This window comes from Diospyros lotus, chromosome 12 (genome assembly GCF_014633365.1).
Source record: "Diospyros lotus cultivar Yz01 chromosome 12, ASM1463336v1, whole genome shotgun sequence".
NCBI lineage: Eukaryota > Viridiplantae > Streptophyta > Magnoliopsida > Ericales > Ebenaceae > Diospyros > Diospyros lotus.
This window is the reverse complement of record NC_068349.1, coordinates 20986246-21001391: the sequence shown is the minus strand read 5'-3', so window position 1 is coordinate 21001391 and position 15146 is coordinate 20986246. Positions and strand designations below refer to the sequence as shown.

Below are 15146 nucleotides of genomic sequence, written 5' to 3'. Positions count from 1 at the left end.
ATCAAGTATCAAGTATAAAGTTCAAATGTTAATCGAGTATGAGTTATTTTACAACTCGAGTAATACCATTGTGCAATTGAGTAACAAATATGCTTAATCGATTGAAATTTGAAAATATAGTTGTTATAAAGAATTAAATGCACACTGTTTTGATAATTTTAACTGTTTCATAGACATTTAATGCTATCTGAATATTCTCTCACACAAATTGGGTGCAAAAATGAATTTAAATTGTTTTTACCATATACAAATGATGTTAAAAGTGATATATTCCCTTTATATGTATATCTGTGTGAACTAATTTGAAAAATTAGTCAAATCAAAAGAGTTATTGAGACTATAGGCAACAAAAATTCAAGTTCAACAAAAGAATCCTATAAAATCCCAAGCAATGCACGAGATTGGCCTACTTCCAAGCCAATTCTTCAGCTTGTAAAGTTGTCGATTCAATGGCCCTGAGTGTATACTTCCAATTATGATATTCTTTAGACTTGCTCAAATATGTCTCTGGTTGATCTTATTGAAGAAATTATCTCAAGTCAGAATTTTCAAGATAGTTGAGAGGTTCACTTGTATATTTCTTTATACTTCTCTTTTATTCTCTCATGAGCTTTATTTCTCATTCTTTAAGGGTTATTCTGTGTTGTGAGCTTATCCTTCATTTTCTCTTTCAACAAAGAAATTGTAAGAGTTATCGCCTGATCCCATGAAAAGGTTTGTAAGGTTGCTCTTTGTCCTTAAAAGCAGAGGTCCTAATTTAGCCTGTAAGAAGTTGAGGTTTCAAACTTAGGTTTTAAAAGTTGAGGTTCCAATTGAATGTATAAAAGTTATGTGAAGGTAATAACTGAATCTGAAAAAGCTAAATACAATTAGTGAACTATTTTAAATCCTTAGTGAAGAGTTAATGTAGTAGATGTAGACAATTGAGCCGAACCACTATTAATACTATGTTCACTATTTTCTTTCTATCTCTTTATATTTTGATTTTCACCTGCTTTGCATCTTTAATTCATGCTTCAAACATTGTCTTTAAAAGTTAAACTTCATTAATCTTTATTCACTACAAAAGTTTTCAAAGGTGTAAAAGCAATCAAAGCAGTTTTTGTGCATATTTTTGAAAACAAGTGAAAATTTTTGAAACACTAATTCACCTCCCCTATTAGGTGTACATTCCTATGGGTCTTTTCAACTGGTATCAAAGCAGGTGCTCTTATCTTTGGCTTAACCGCCATGAGTGATCCTAAGCCATACTAGAAATTTCAATGTTTAAGAAGACATATCTTATAGATATTGCTTCTTACTTTGATGGTTTCATTTATGATCAACAGAAGTAAATAATTTCTATCTAATATGATCATAAACTTTAGAGTAGTGGTATTGTTGTGGGGTGCCCTAAAATTTTTCTAAGTCTTAAGCATCTTCCCAATGAGTCCTTTCCCATACGTCCAAAGATACCCTTTGGGTCTCCCAGACCAAAGCCACCCAGTGGCCCCAAAACCCTCTTCAGGACCACCCGGAGACAGCCATCGGGGCCTTACCCCAAAGACATCTCCAAGCCCTCCAGTCTCTCTAATTATACTCCCCAAAAGAGTCTCTAGACTCGACCATGAGTCCCTCCTATTACCTATAAATATTTGTCTCCTCCAAGGCAAACGGATCTCTTTGAAACCATTTGGACCCAACTCTTTCTGTCTCTAAAACATACTCTTACCTCAATCTTCGAGACACTTGGAACACTTACATGCTACATACATTGGACATTCATCCGCATACTTTTGAACATACTTGTCGGACTATTGTCTAACTTAGGCATCAGAAGACCCGCGTGGGGAAGTCTCCCACGTGCCTTTCTGATGTCCTTTGTGCTCGTAAGCTAAGGCAAAGTTACGCTCCCCAAAGACCCAGAAGGTTCACTTTCCCGAAAACTCATTGAGTCCCCAGTTTGTAATTGCCCCAAAGGCTTTTCCGAGCACACAGTTCCGAAGGCCCCGAAAACCCCTCATCCAAGTTCTTGTAGATCCGATCTTCTAAGACTGCGGCTCCGACCCAATCCAAATCCAATTGAACTCAATAGCGACATCTCAAACCCTCTGCTTTAGCGAAAACACTCTGTTTTGGTTTATCTCAAAATAAATAAATTTAATTGTTATAATTTGACAACGCAAGTATAAATTGGATTATTTCAAAAATATATTCTATCTTAAAAATCATGAAAATTTTTACAACGTGCTTTACACGAGAAGGTTCTTGCTGAAAGTTTCAAACATTAAACATATCTATCTTATCTAATTTTTTTTATAAGAATGTTGATGAAAAGATTGCAGATTGAAGAACATTCCAATCATCAACAAGCACAAAAAATGAATGATGGAGTTCTTATGAAAGCATCTGGTCAAATATATGCTTAAATGGGAATGAAGAAGAAGAGAAGGTAACCTCTCTACTAAGTATATTTGATATTGATCATGAGTATGAGACTTTAAAAGATGATATTAAAACTCATGATGATGATCTTTCACGTGAAAGACTGTAAAAGGGCTTTCTATGAGCTATACGTTGAAAACATTTCCTTAAAGTTACAAATGTCTTTAAAAATAATTGCACTCACTCATTATCAAAAGGTACTCATTATCAAAAGGAATTTCATATTGGTCAAATCATTTTCAAGCCTGTAAAATTCAAAAAGGGAAACAGAAACAAAAAGGACATATCTTGAAAATACTGGGTTACACTTTTTATGTCCTTGCTATTAATAACAAGGCCACAATGTATACAATTGCTTCTTAAAAGGAGAAATTTTCATGTGGACTTAAGATAATATGGGGTACTACTTTCTAATGATTGTACTACCAACCCTAAGGATCCAATAATAAGAAATTGGGTACCAAAATGCCCTTCCAAAGTTTCATAGGTGCAGAATTGAAAAAGACAAACATTCAAAGGAGGAATGTCCAGTGAGACCACATTCAAGATGAATATAAAGAAAATGCTGAAACTTTAGCTAAATCCCAATATCAATAGCACAAAATTAAGACCTTGATGATATGAGAAAAACGCGTACCATGCACCAGATTTTCATAAATAAAACAATTGATGCATTATTCCAAATGAACGACATTTAAGTACATAAGTAAACATCTATACGATGTATCTCAAATTTCGGAGGCATAACTACTCACTTGAAGTCACAACTAACACATCAAGACACTTTCAAACAACAGTAAGACTGGATTCGAACCTCTCACCTTAATTCGGAATAAGCTGATTTTTGCCTCGAAAAATGTATCACACCTCAAAAATTGTGTAATTCATTTCTTCTAACAGTCAAGTCGTCTCCTGATTACCACTATGACTATAGAAATTAATATTTCTATTTTTCCCATACTTTCCTCAATTTTCCTTATTTTTTTTCTATTTTTTTCAAACCTTTCTTTTCTTCGAAAATCCATAATAAATACCAAACACCTAGTTTCTCCAAATATTTTTGCATAAATATCCTTAAAATAATTTTACCAAAATAATAAAATTAATTTCGAATTTTTCCTATACCTCACGCGCCAAGAGAGTGGGGTACGACTGAAGTCCACGCGTGCTGGTCACGCGCTTCGTCTTCTCCAGCTTCCTTCTCCAATGACGGCGATCTGAAACAGCTTCCAATGGCCTAACAAACTATATGGCCTTGAAGCTCTTGGAGAGGTGATCCTAGGGGTACCCTCTACCATCGGAAAAAAACCACTGGAAAGGCCTCAAACGGTCGTTTACAGGGTCGGCTCCGGCGAAGCCCAATTTTCCGACCAAGCCACTAAAACCCCTTAAAACCTACATCAAAACTTCCAAAATTCTCCAGAAAAACTCCCTAGCACTCAAGAAACAAAAGCCCCTTATTCCCAAGGCTCGATTCTTGCTAAAACACGGCCAACCTTCGATTTTGTTTTGAAACCCTCGGCCATTCAAACCCTATTTATACCCGATTTCGACCAGTTCTTCGACCAATAGGAAGCTTTCCTACCTCCTAAGCTTCGAATATGATCATTAGAAGCCTCAAAACCAAACCAAATTGCGATGCAATTGCTTTGAAACTTTCGGCCAGATTCGACTTTTCTTTAAAAACGAATTACCACCGATATACCATAGATCTCGGCCAATGGCTAGGTTCATTCGAACCATCATGGCCTGGGGATCATTTTGATGCCCCTTGCAAGTTTCGACGACAGCCGCCGCAAAGTTGGCCGATGATTTGCAGGTTTCACACCCAACTTTCGATAATTGCACTTCCACCCCTAAACTTTGAAATTTTATGATTCTACCCCTTTCACTTAAATCCTAGACTTCTCACCTATTCCATTAAACCCCTCAAGTTTAGAATGTATCAATACACCCTTGAAAGTCTAGAAAAACCCTCTTTTTGACCACCCTCTATCAAATTTCAAATTTTACACTTTGGTCTGAACGCCCCTAATTGCATAATTTTGCCCCAAAACCTCTGTAAATCCCTTGGTTTTTGACATCCCACGATTCTTTAAACATTTTTACCCTCCAAGTTTCGTCTTGATTTGGTCGCTTGCCTTTTGTGCAAGTTTTAAATATTACACATTAGCCTAAAACTTTGATAAATTCCATTTTGACCCAACCACTTCCAAAAATACCCTCGATATTAATTATTGGGTATTACAATAATCCAGCCCGCAACTTGTCTTAAACGAAATGACAATTCAATTCAATATGCTTGGTGCGTTCATAAAAAATCGAATTAGAAGTTATATGAACCGCAGCCTGATTATCACAAAACAAGAGAGAAGAAGTTACCGTAGAGAGCTGAAAATTAGATAAAAGTTGGTATAACCAAACAATCTCACTAACAATAGAAGCAAGAGCACGATACTCAGCTTCGGCAGAAGACCAAGACATAGTGGACTACTTCTTAGCCTTCCAAGAGATTAACGAGTCACCAAGAAAGACACAAAAACCAGTAACAGATCTTCGAGTGTCCAAGCAAGATGCCCAATCAGCATCAAAAAATGCGAGAAGCTGTAAGGAAGAAACAGCAGAAAAAAAACAAACCCTTCCTTGGAGAGGCTTTAATGTATCGCAACAAATGATGAACAGCATCAAGATGAGGCTTTCTGGGCTTAGAAACATATTGACTAAGCTTATGGACAGCAAATGTAATGTTTAGCCAAGAAATGGTTAAGTCTCCCAATAAGTCGCCGATAAGCTGACACATCCTCAAGTAAAGGACCTTCATCTGAACTTAATCGGATATTAGAAATCATGGGAACAGCAACTGGTTTACTAGACAAAAAACCTGTGTCTTCAAGTAGTTGTAAGGGGAGAAAAAAATACCCTTAGTTGACCGGGCAATCTCAAGACCAAGAAAGTATCTTAACCGGCTTAAATCCTTAAGTTTGAACTTACTATGAAGAAAAGACTTGAGAGAGGCAATGGTAGCATCAGAATCTGTGATGATTATATCATCAACATAGACAAGTAAAGCCACAAAAGAAAACCCAACACCTTTGGTAAACAAGGAATAGTCAGATTTTGATTGAAGAAATCCATATTCAATAAGGGCAGATGAGAATTTAGAAAACCATTGCCTAGAAGCATGTTTAAGCTCATAGATAGACTTATGAAGCTGGCATACCAAACGCTCACCCTTAGGTGGAGCATCAACTTTAGGACTATAACCAAGAGGAAGATCCATATACACTTCCTCAAAAAGATCCCCACTGAGAAAGGCATTATTAACATCTAGTTGAATAAGGGACCACTTATGAACTGCTACTAAAGCCAACACCACCTTAACAGTAACTAATTTGGCAACCGAAGAAAATATATTGAAAAAATCTAACCCTTCTTGTTGTGTGTATCCCTTTGCCACAAGACATGTTTTATATCTCTCAATAGTACCATCAGATCTAAATTTGATTTTATACACCCATTTGCACCCAATAGCATGCTTATCATGAGGCAATGAAGTAACCGTCCAGGTATGGTTCATATGCACAGCCTCCAACTCTGCTTTCATAACATCCCTCCAATGCACATAGGGCATGACTTGATGATAGAATTGAGGCTCAAAACTAGATGAAATATTAAGAAGTAAATGTTTATGAGCATGGGAGAAATTTGAGTAAGAAACAAAATGATCTAAAGGATATAAAGATTTTGTAGAAGGCAAAGAAGTCTGGGATAACAAGTTGTAATGAAAATCTTAGAGATAAGAAGGAGGTCTCAAGACTCTAGTTAATCTATGAGGAGGAAAAGGATTACAAGGAGAAATCGAAACAGAATCAACAACACAACCCTTAGTTAGAACAGAATCAACAACACAATCCTCAGCTGGAACATAATCAGCAGGAGAAGAAATGGGCTAATGTTAAGAATAAGAAATGACCAGATCAAGAAAAGGATCCACCAAATCATGAAAATAGACAATACTATGAAAGGGAAAAGTATTCTCATGAAAAACATCACGAGAGACAGAAATTCTTGGCAGCCATATCATACAGCCTATAACCTTTCATGCCAGAAGAATATCTGAGGAAAACACAAGCAGAAGCTCTAGGCGAAAATTTATTCCTTTGAGATAATAATATGGATGCATAGCAGAGACAACCAAATACTCTCAAACAACTATAATCAATAGGTGTATGATAAAGAATCTGAAAAGGAGACTATTGATTTAATACTAGAGTAGGAGTCTGATTGATTAAAAAGGTAGCAGTGAGAATGCACTCACCCCAAAATTGGATAGGGACTCTAGATTGAAACATCAATGCCCTAGCTACATTAAGGAGGTGCTGATGTTTGCGTTCAACTACTGAGTTTTGTTCAGGCCTCTAAACACAAGAAAGCAGATGTAAGACGCCCTTAGATTCAAAGTAATCTTGAAATCTCAACTCATGTGCATTATCAAACCTAAACATCTTCACCTTAGCATTAAATTGAGTCTCCACCATATTGAAAAACTTGGGAATGATGTCTCTAGCCTCATGTTTATGTCTCATTAAAAATACCCAACTGAAACGTGTGTAATCATCAACCAAAATCAAGAAATATCTATAACCCACATGTGTAGGAATATGATATGGCCCCCAAGTGTCACAATGAACAAGATCAAAAGCAGTTTGAGAGATATGATTATGAGAAACAAAAGGAAGTCTCTTTTGCTTAGCTAAAGGGCAAACTGAACAATGAGAATCATCACCACTATTTTCAAAGTGTAACACATTTTTCAATTTTTCAAACTTGTCAAAAGAAACATGTCCAAGTCTAGTGTTGTAATACCCCGAGAGCCCAAAGAAGTTAGTATATATCGAGAATAGTGTAAGAAATGAAACAACACCAGTTGGATACCTTTTGGGTTGAATGTTGGCAAAGAACTCCCAAGTTAAGCGTGCTTAACCTAGGGTAATCCAGGGATGGGTGACCCCCTTGGGAAGTTCGCGTAGGCCCATCAGGGTAAGTTGTTCTGATCCTTCCTATCGCTTGATCGGGATGTTACAGGTGGTATCAGAGCCGACCCTCGAGCCTTTGAGCGCGGTGGTTGGGCAAACCTTAGCGAGGAGGCTGAGTCCCAAGGGGGGTGTGTGTAAGCACCTTAGGCGAATCTCACATCGACCATGCAAGGGGGGAGATCTGGGACCGGTTGTAAGGTCGCATGATGAGGACGTCATGTGCTTAAGGGGGGGAGAATGTAATACCCCGAGAGCCTAGAGAAGTTAGTATATATCGAGAATAGTGTAAGAAAGGAAACAACACCAATTGGATACCTTTTGGGCTGAATGTTGGCAAAGAACTCCCAAGTTAAGCGTGCTTAACCTGGGGTAATCCAGGGATGGGTGACCCCCTGGGAAGTTTACGTAGGCCCATCAGAGTAAGTTGTTCCGGTCCTTCCTATCACTCGATCAGGATGTTAGAAGTGTGCCAAGTGTTTCTACTTACAACATGTGCCACAGTGGCAGATTTATAACAATTGTCTGTCAATAAATCAGCATCAATCACATAAAGACCTTCAAGAAGTCTACCCCTGCCAATCATCTTCGAAAGATGTACATCCTAAACAATACATGAATGAGAAGAAAAACTAAGGCTCATAGTATTCCCTCCTACTAGAGTACTCATTGATAGCAAATTAAATTTGAATTGTGGCACAAACAACACATTTTCAAGCACCAAAAACTGACTAAGCCTAACAGTCCCTATAGACTGCACAAGTATCCGAGAATGATTAGGCAACATGATATATGTATCAGTAACAGGCCTCAAGGAATAGAAAACAGCCTTATTAAACATACATGGCTAGTAGCTCCTGAGTCTATTATCCAATACCTGAGTTATTAAGAATTAGACTCACTGATATAGAAAAGCAACTACCTAAGGTCTGTTCTTGTAAAATAAAAAGTTCTGCTTTCGGCTTTGATGACCCAAAATGGGTGTTCAACATACACAGCAATTGTTGATATTGATTGAGATTTAAGGTTTGCACAAAATCCTCAACTGGACTGCCAGAAGAATTTTCAAATTCCTAACCCATAGAAGCAACATTCACTTGATTAGGAGCATTATCATTGTTGTAATGATTAGGAGCATTCCTCTGTCTCATCTTATAACCAGGAGTATAGCCATGCAATTTATAACATTTTTCTATGGTATGACCATGATATCCACAATGTGTGCATATCGATCTCTCCTTTTTTTGGGATTTATTATTACTAGGTTTATTCACCTCATGTTTGACATGAAACATAGCAGAATCGGTCACACGTCCTATAACACTCCTTTGATTCTCCTATTGTGATATTAGGGCAAACACCTTATTAATTGAAGGAGAGGGATCCATTAACAACAATTGACCCCTAACTTGAGAAAACGACTCATTCAACCCCATAAGAAATGACATAGAATATTCCATCTGATAGTGATCAACCAAACCCCTGACACCACCACAAGTGCAATGTCCACAACTACAAGCAGGCCTAAAATTAGCAAGTTCATCCCATATAATCTTGAGTTTTGTAAAATAAGCACTAGCAGATAATTGTCATTGGTTTAGATTCATCAATTCATGCCTTAATTGGAAAATTCTAGGGCCATTATTTTGTTGATACCGATCTTTAAGATCAATCCACATATCATACGCAGAATCATAATATATGACACTGGCAGAAAATAGAATTAAGAATCCAGGATATCATCATATTATTATTCCTCATCTAAGCATTAACAAGAAAGATATCACTTGTAGGTCGCGAGATGGTACCGTCAACGAAACCTAACCTATTTTTCACGAACAAAGCAATCGTCATAGCCCGACTCCAAGAGGTGTAATTATGTCCGGTCAATGGCTGAGAAACCAACACAAGCCCAAGCCTGTCTGAGTGGTGAAGAAAATATAGACTCGATCCGTCATCAACAACAGTGTTGCTCATCAACAAAGAGGAGGAACTAGGCACCATCGCAGCCATATAAGAAGCTCGAAGAACAGATTAGATCATATTAGAATATGACCACACAAAAAATTAAACGATCAAAAAATCGATAGAAAGTCGAATCTGTCCGAACAATAGCTAGATCAAACAGATATATAAGTTAGGGTTTTAATTTTAAACGAGATCGAACAAAGCGAGATCAAACAAATTGAAGCAAGATCAAATAGATCGATGAACCAGGGCTTCGATATTGAACAAATCGAAACAAATCATAAACGAATCAGCGAACTAGGGTTTCGATTTTGAATGAATCGAAACAGAGCAACAAGATTGCCTAGAAAAAAAGATACCAACAGTTAGAACAGCAAGATCTAACTGGAAAATGAACAAGAAAATCGCTAGGAGAAGAACAACGAGAAGAACTCAAGCTATCGGAAATAACGAAGACAGCAGAAACAATAGAGACACTCTGATACCATGTTAGAACAGAGAGGCTAAAGAGACAAAACGATGTAAAATGCTTCCTCGATCTCTTATTAATATGATCTCAGCAATTAAATACCTAAAACTAATACATCACCTAATTACAAGAATGCCATTATTTGTTTATCAACTAAAACAAATATAAAACTACAAGCTAAATACTAAACAGCAACTAAACAGAAATACAAAAATACTGTTATATTTAATACAAAGCAAAGCAAGCAATTCTCTGAACTAATCTAGGTCATTGCATGTGATAGAGGCGATCCAAGAAGGCGACTAAGATCCGAGGCGCTATAATTCAAGCGAATATCTAGAGGCAATACTTACAATTGAATTGAGATGGTAATTCTAGAGTAAATTGCTAGAAAATATATTCCAAGAGGTTAAATCAGTTCAATAGCCTAGCAGTAATTTCGATTGCAATAAGCGATTCAGGAGGTTGAATTAGTTTGATAGGCTAGTCATAATTTCAATTAGAATTTAAAGGTTGATTCAGATCTAGGCAATTATTAGCAGCTATTGTGGGATAACCTAGCAAAAGCTAACGAATCCCTAAGTATCAAAGAAATTTAAAGACCCAGAAGACCCCAAAGAGTCTTCCGAGCAAGTTCATTCAATGACCCCGAAGACCCAAAGACTTTTTAGAGGAGTCATCCGCATTCAGTAACTCCAAAGACCAAGAGAGTCTTTAAGAAGCCCTTTAACCCTGAAAACCCGAGGAGTTTTCGGGGAATTCCCTAAATCCTGAAGACTTAAAGAGTCTTCGAGGTCTTTGGGAGAGCCCCTTTCGAAGGATACTCTTCGAGGGCATCCTATCCCCGACGGTACCTTCAAGCATCCACATACTTTTCACCTAAAGAGTCAATCCACCCGCACATGCCACGAGTCCTGCCTTGCCATGTGGCTTAGTCTTCGAAGCTTATAAATACCCCCTGGATTTGTGCCCTCAGGATCCAAATCTAGCACTCGAAGACCCAAACTTTAACTCTTCAAATCCAAACCCATCTGAAGACACATCCGAAGATTCACACACTTAACCCATATACATTTTACCATCTACATCATGACATCATTTGACTTTGGCATCGAAGGGGTCGTGCGGGAGAGTTTCTCGTGTGTCTTCTAACTGTTCTTATGCTACAGACATCCTGAAAACCCATCTGGAGGCATCAAGGCCATAACATCTCCCAAAGACTCCTCAACTCTCCCGGAGCCAACCCATCCAAAAACAGACCCAGCAAAAGACCCCTAATCTTCGGGGTCCTACTCTCCCAAAGACTCTTCAGGTCATCAGACATCTGAAGTCATAAAGCATTCATCTCACTCTTCTGGACAATAGATCGAGCCTAGCCCTATGAACTCTGCTCTCCTAGACAACGGATTGAACCATTCTCTAGCCAAACGCTTGTTAACACCACTTACCAATGCAGACCTTACTCCTGACTTCCTCACCAGACTCTACTAAGTTGTTTCCTAAGACAAACAAATTTAATTGTTGTATCCCTACAACACAATAGCGGTAATTTCTAAAGCGAATTAGGTTTGTTGAATTGAAAGTGTTGACACACATTTTTATAACACCTCGCATCGAGCGATAGTAAGGTCCGGAACGACTTACCCTGATGGGCCTACGTGAACTTCACAGGGGGGTCACCCATCCTTGAATTTTCCCAGGTCAAGCATGCTTAACTTGAGAGTTCTTTACCTACATTCAGTCCAAAAGGTATCCAGCTGGTGTTGTTTCCTTTCTTATTTATTCTCGATATATACTACTCTTCTCTGGGCTCTTAGGGTATTACACACATCGTGTCATCATCTATGGGGCCCACAGCTACAGGTCAACTCTTTAGCTCTCGCCCTTCAACGATTAGGAGCCCCACCGCACTTATGAGCCCCTCAATGGTTGCCCTCTAGGCAACCGATGTGGGACGAACCCGGTGCACCCACACCATCCCCCCCCCCCGACGCAAGTGTGGTGGGGCTCTATCGACCACTCCTTTATCGGGGGTTGTAGGGACTATTAGAGAGAATTCCCACAGACGGCACCAAATGTTGATACACATTTTTGTACCACCCCACATCGAGTGATAGGAAAGTCTGGGACAACTTACCCTGATGGGTCTACGCGAACTTCTCAAGGGGGTCACCTATTCTTGGATTTCCCCAGCTCAAACACGTTTAACTTAGGATTTCTTTGCCTCCATTCAGCCCAAAAGGTATCCAACTAGTGTTGTTTCCTTCCTTATTTATTCTCGATATATACTACCCTTCTCTGGGCTATTGAGGTATTACACACATCGTGTCATCATCATGGGCCCCACAACTACAGGTCAACTCTTTAGCTCTCGCCCTTCAATGGCCAGGAGCCCCACTGCACCTATGAGCCCCTCAGTGATTGCCCTTTGGGCAACCGATGTGGGACGAACCCGGTACATCCACACCATTGGATGGTGTGGATGCACCGGGTTCGACCCACATCGATCCCCTAGAGAGGGACTGCCCAGAAGACGACTGAGAGGCTCACAAGTGCAATGGAGCTCTTGGCTGTCAAAGGGCGAGAGCTATGAGCTGACACGTGGTTGTAGGCCGATGATGACACGATGTGCGTAACACCCCAAGAGCCTAAAAGATGGTAGTATATATCGAAGATAAGTAAGGAATGAAACAACACTAGCTGGATACATTTTGGGCTGAATGCAGGCAAAGGAACTCCCAAGTTAAGCATGCTTGAGCTGAGGAAATCCAGGAATGGGTGACACCCTTGGGAAGTTCGCGTAGGTCCATCAAGGTAAGTTGTCTCAGACCTTCCTATCGCTCGATGCGAGGTGTTACAAAAATGTGTGTCAACAAGAAGCAACAATTGCAGGGGCTTGGGTTTGTTGAATTAGGTTTAAGTGAATTTGGGTTTGTTAAATTTTAGTACCAGAATAAGTTTTCGAATAAGTCCTTAAAAGCTTATCAAGAGGCTATTATAGCGATGAACGTTCAAGGAATTGAACTGTGGAGATGGCCAACGGACTTCTTAAAAGTGCACAGTCATTTGGCAAAATAGTCATGAAAGAATGAATTGCAACAAGAAAAGAAATCAAGAACCTCAGTAGAAAGCTGAATGACTTTTTGATTCTATTTTCACATAAATTTCAAGTTAATATTCCAGCTAAATATTTTTCTAAAAAATATTCTACTTCCTTAAATTAGATCGGTGATAAGAGTTACAAAGATAAGCTCAACAAGCAAAAACAAAAGGGCTCAGTGATGGAGTACCTAGTCAAGTTTGAGAAATTGAAAGCAATTGTACTCAATTCCTATCCAACCTTGATGAGTCTTATTTTGTATCGAGTTTCATTAGTGAACTTAACGATGCGTTATGGTCTACAATGAAGATAATGCATCATATCACTGTAAAACAGGTTGTGGAGAAGGCAAGGCTACAAAAATTAGCGTTGGAAGCCATTTACAGAAAGCATGAGTTACCGCCTAAAGGTTATCTTAAGAGCAAAGTAGCCAACAAATAGAAGGTATTTCCATGATTGCCAATCACGAAGTGCAGGAATCTTAAGAAAGAATCAGAAGTAGACCCGTCAATTGCAACTCAATACCTTGACGAGAAAGAGAGCTTAATCAAGGACATTGGTAAGGATCACGTTTTATATTTGTAGAAAACGAACGGAGTAGCATTGAAAGAGGAAGATTCCAGTGAAGATAGCTTTCTAGGAGTTGATGAGGGGTATGTTTGTGACACCTACCCTAGGATGGATCAAGTTTGGGACAATCCACATGCACTTACAAAAGTTTTGATCAACCAATTCGGACCAGCACAATCTCACATTGGCCCTGGGAAACTGATCATAAGGCTTATGTAGTCTTAAGATTAGGAGTTTTGGACCGCTGCATTCCAAAAAATTATTATAAAAGGTCCAAATCCAAAGAAAGGCTGGAGGCTAAGGAAATCCATATTTTATTTATGAAGATCTAGGAAATTATTGGCACTTACAGATCATTTAGAGAAGAAGAAGAAACTTTATCATGAATATCTTTGAGAACTACATTTTACATTTGCAGGAAAAAGAAAAGAGAATTAACATAAATATGGAAAGGTAGAGACCTAGAAGGAGAGAGAGAAAAATAAAGAAGGATAAATCAAATAGCAAAGATAGGATTAGATGAAGGGTAGAGCCTATGAATTCTTGCATATAAAAACTCTTTTAAGAATGAGAGAATTGTCGTGACTCCAAGGACATACTAATAATAGTAGATTACATGTATTATTAGGTGTTGTCTTTTAATGCTTTGTTAGTTTATATAGTTACCTAGAAAGCCTATAAATAACTAGTAATTTAAAAAAATAATCATGTTTTGAATGATGATTGAACTTCTTGTTTCTCTCTTAACTTTTTATTCTCCCTCTTATCTCTCTCCCATTCTCTGTTCTAATTGCATTTTTCCCTCTAATCTTGTTATTATCTCCCTCTTTTTGTCTAATTATCTCTCCATTTATGTTCTATTTTTCTCGATTCCTACCAAATTCCATAGTAATTTTCTATTCTACCCCTAGAAAAACCCTACGTTCATGACAAATAATTCAACAACTATCAATTAGTTAGTATGCGACTCAACTTAAATTTATTAACATCATATCCTACCAAGTACAAAGTTTAACTATATCATAAAATTTATATGAAATAGTAGTTTTTCTATTAAAACAAGCTATTATGTACTCTCTCTCTCTCTCTCTCTCTCTCATAGTACCCACCAACTGTAAATTTAAGAACGGCAAATTAATAAAAGAAAACATTATGGGCCACAAATCATTACTTTTGTAAATTTACTATGTGGCTCCCACACTGATTGTCATCCAATCCAGTCCAAGCCAAGCGCACCTAGGCATAGACAAAGTAATGGCACGACATCGCCCCCACGAGCGTAGCACGGATTGTTCACAGGGTAAAAGATTGCACCCAAAGATACAATTTTGAGTCATGGCAGCCGCAATGTGAGAATTCCATCCTCTTGTGGGGGTGGCTCCTTGTAGACACTATGCACTGTGCCTCCTACCTTGGGGACCACCGTGTACCGTGATTAACCCCTCCCACATGCGTGGGGCAGTGTGGGGAGGCCCTTAAGGTGAGAGATTTCACCTTTGCACCCAAGTAATGGCACGACATCAAACTTGCCCGAAATAAACTACTTGCATGAGAATTATCAATCTTCATCCTACATCATTTG

The 15146-nt window shown here is 38.4% G+C and overlaps 1 protein-coding gene across 1 annotated transcript in view; it reads right to left on the bottom strand.

Moving 5' to 3' along the window:
- Nucleotides 1-9258: 9258 nt before the first annotated feature.
- LOC127814075 (LRR receptor-like serine/threonine-protein kinase FEI 2) overlaps nucleotides 9259-15146 on the bottom strand; it is a 79985-nt gene continuing 74097 nt past the window's right edge. Inside the window, exon 15 of the mRNA XM_052355312.1 lies at nucleotides 9259-9768. The gene's annotated coding sequence lies outside the window, so the exon portion shown is untranslated. The remainder of the gene's footprint in view (nucleotides 9769-15146) is intronic.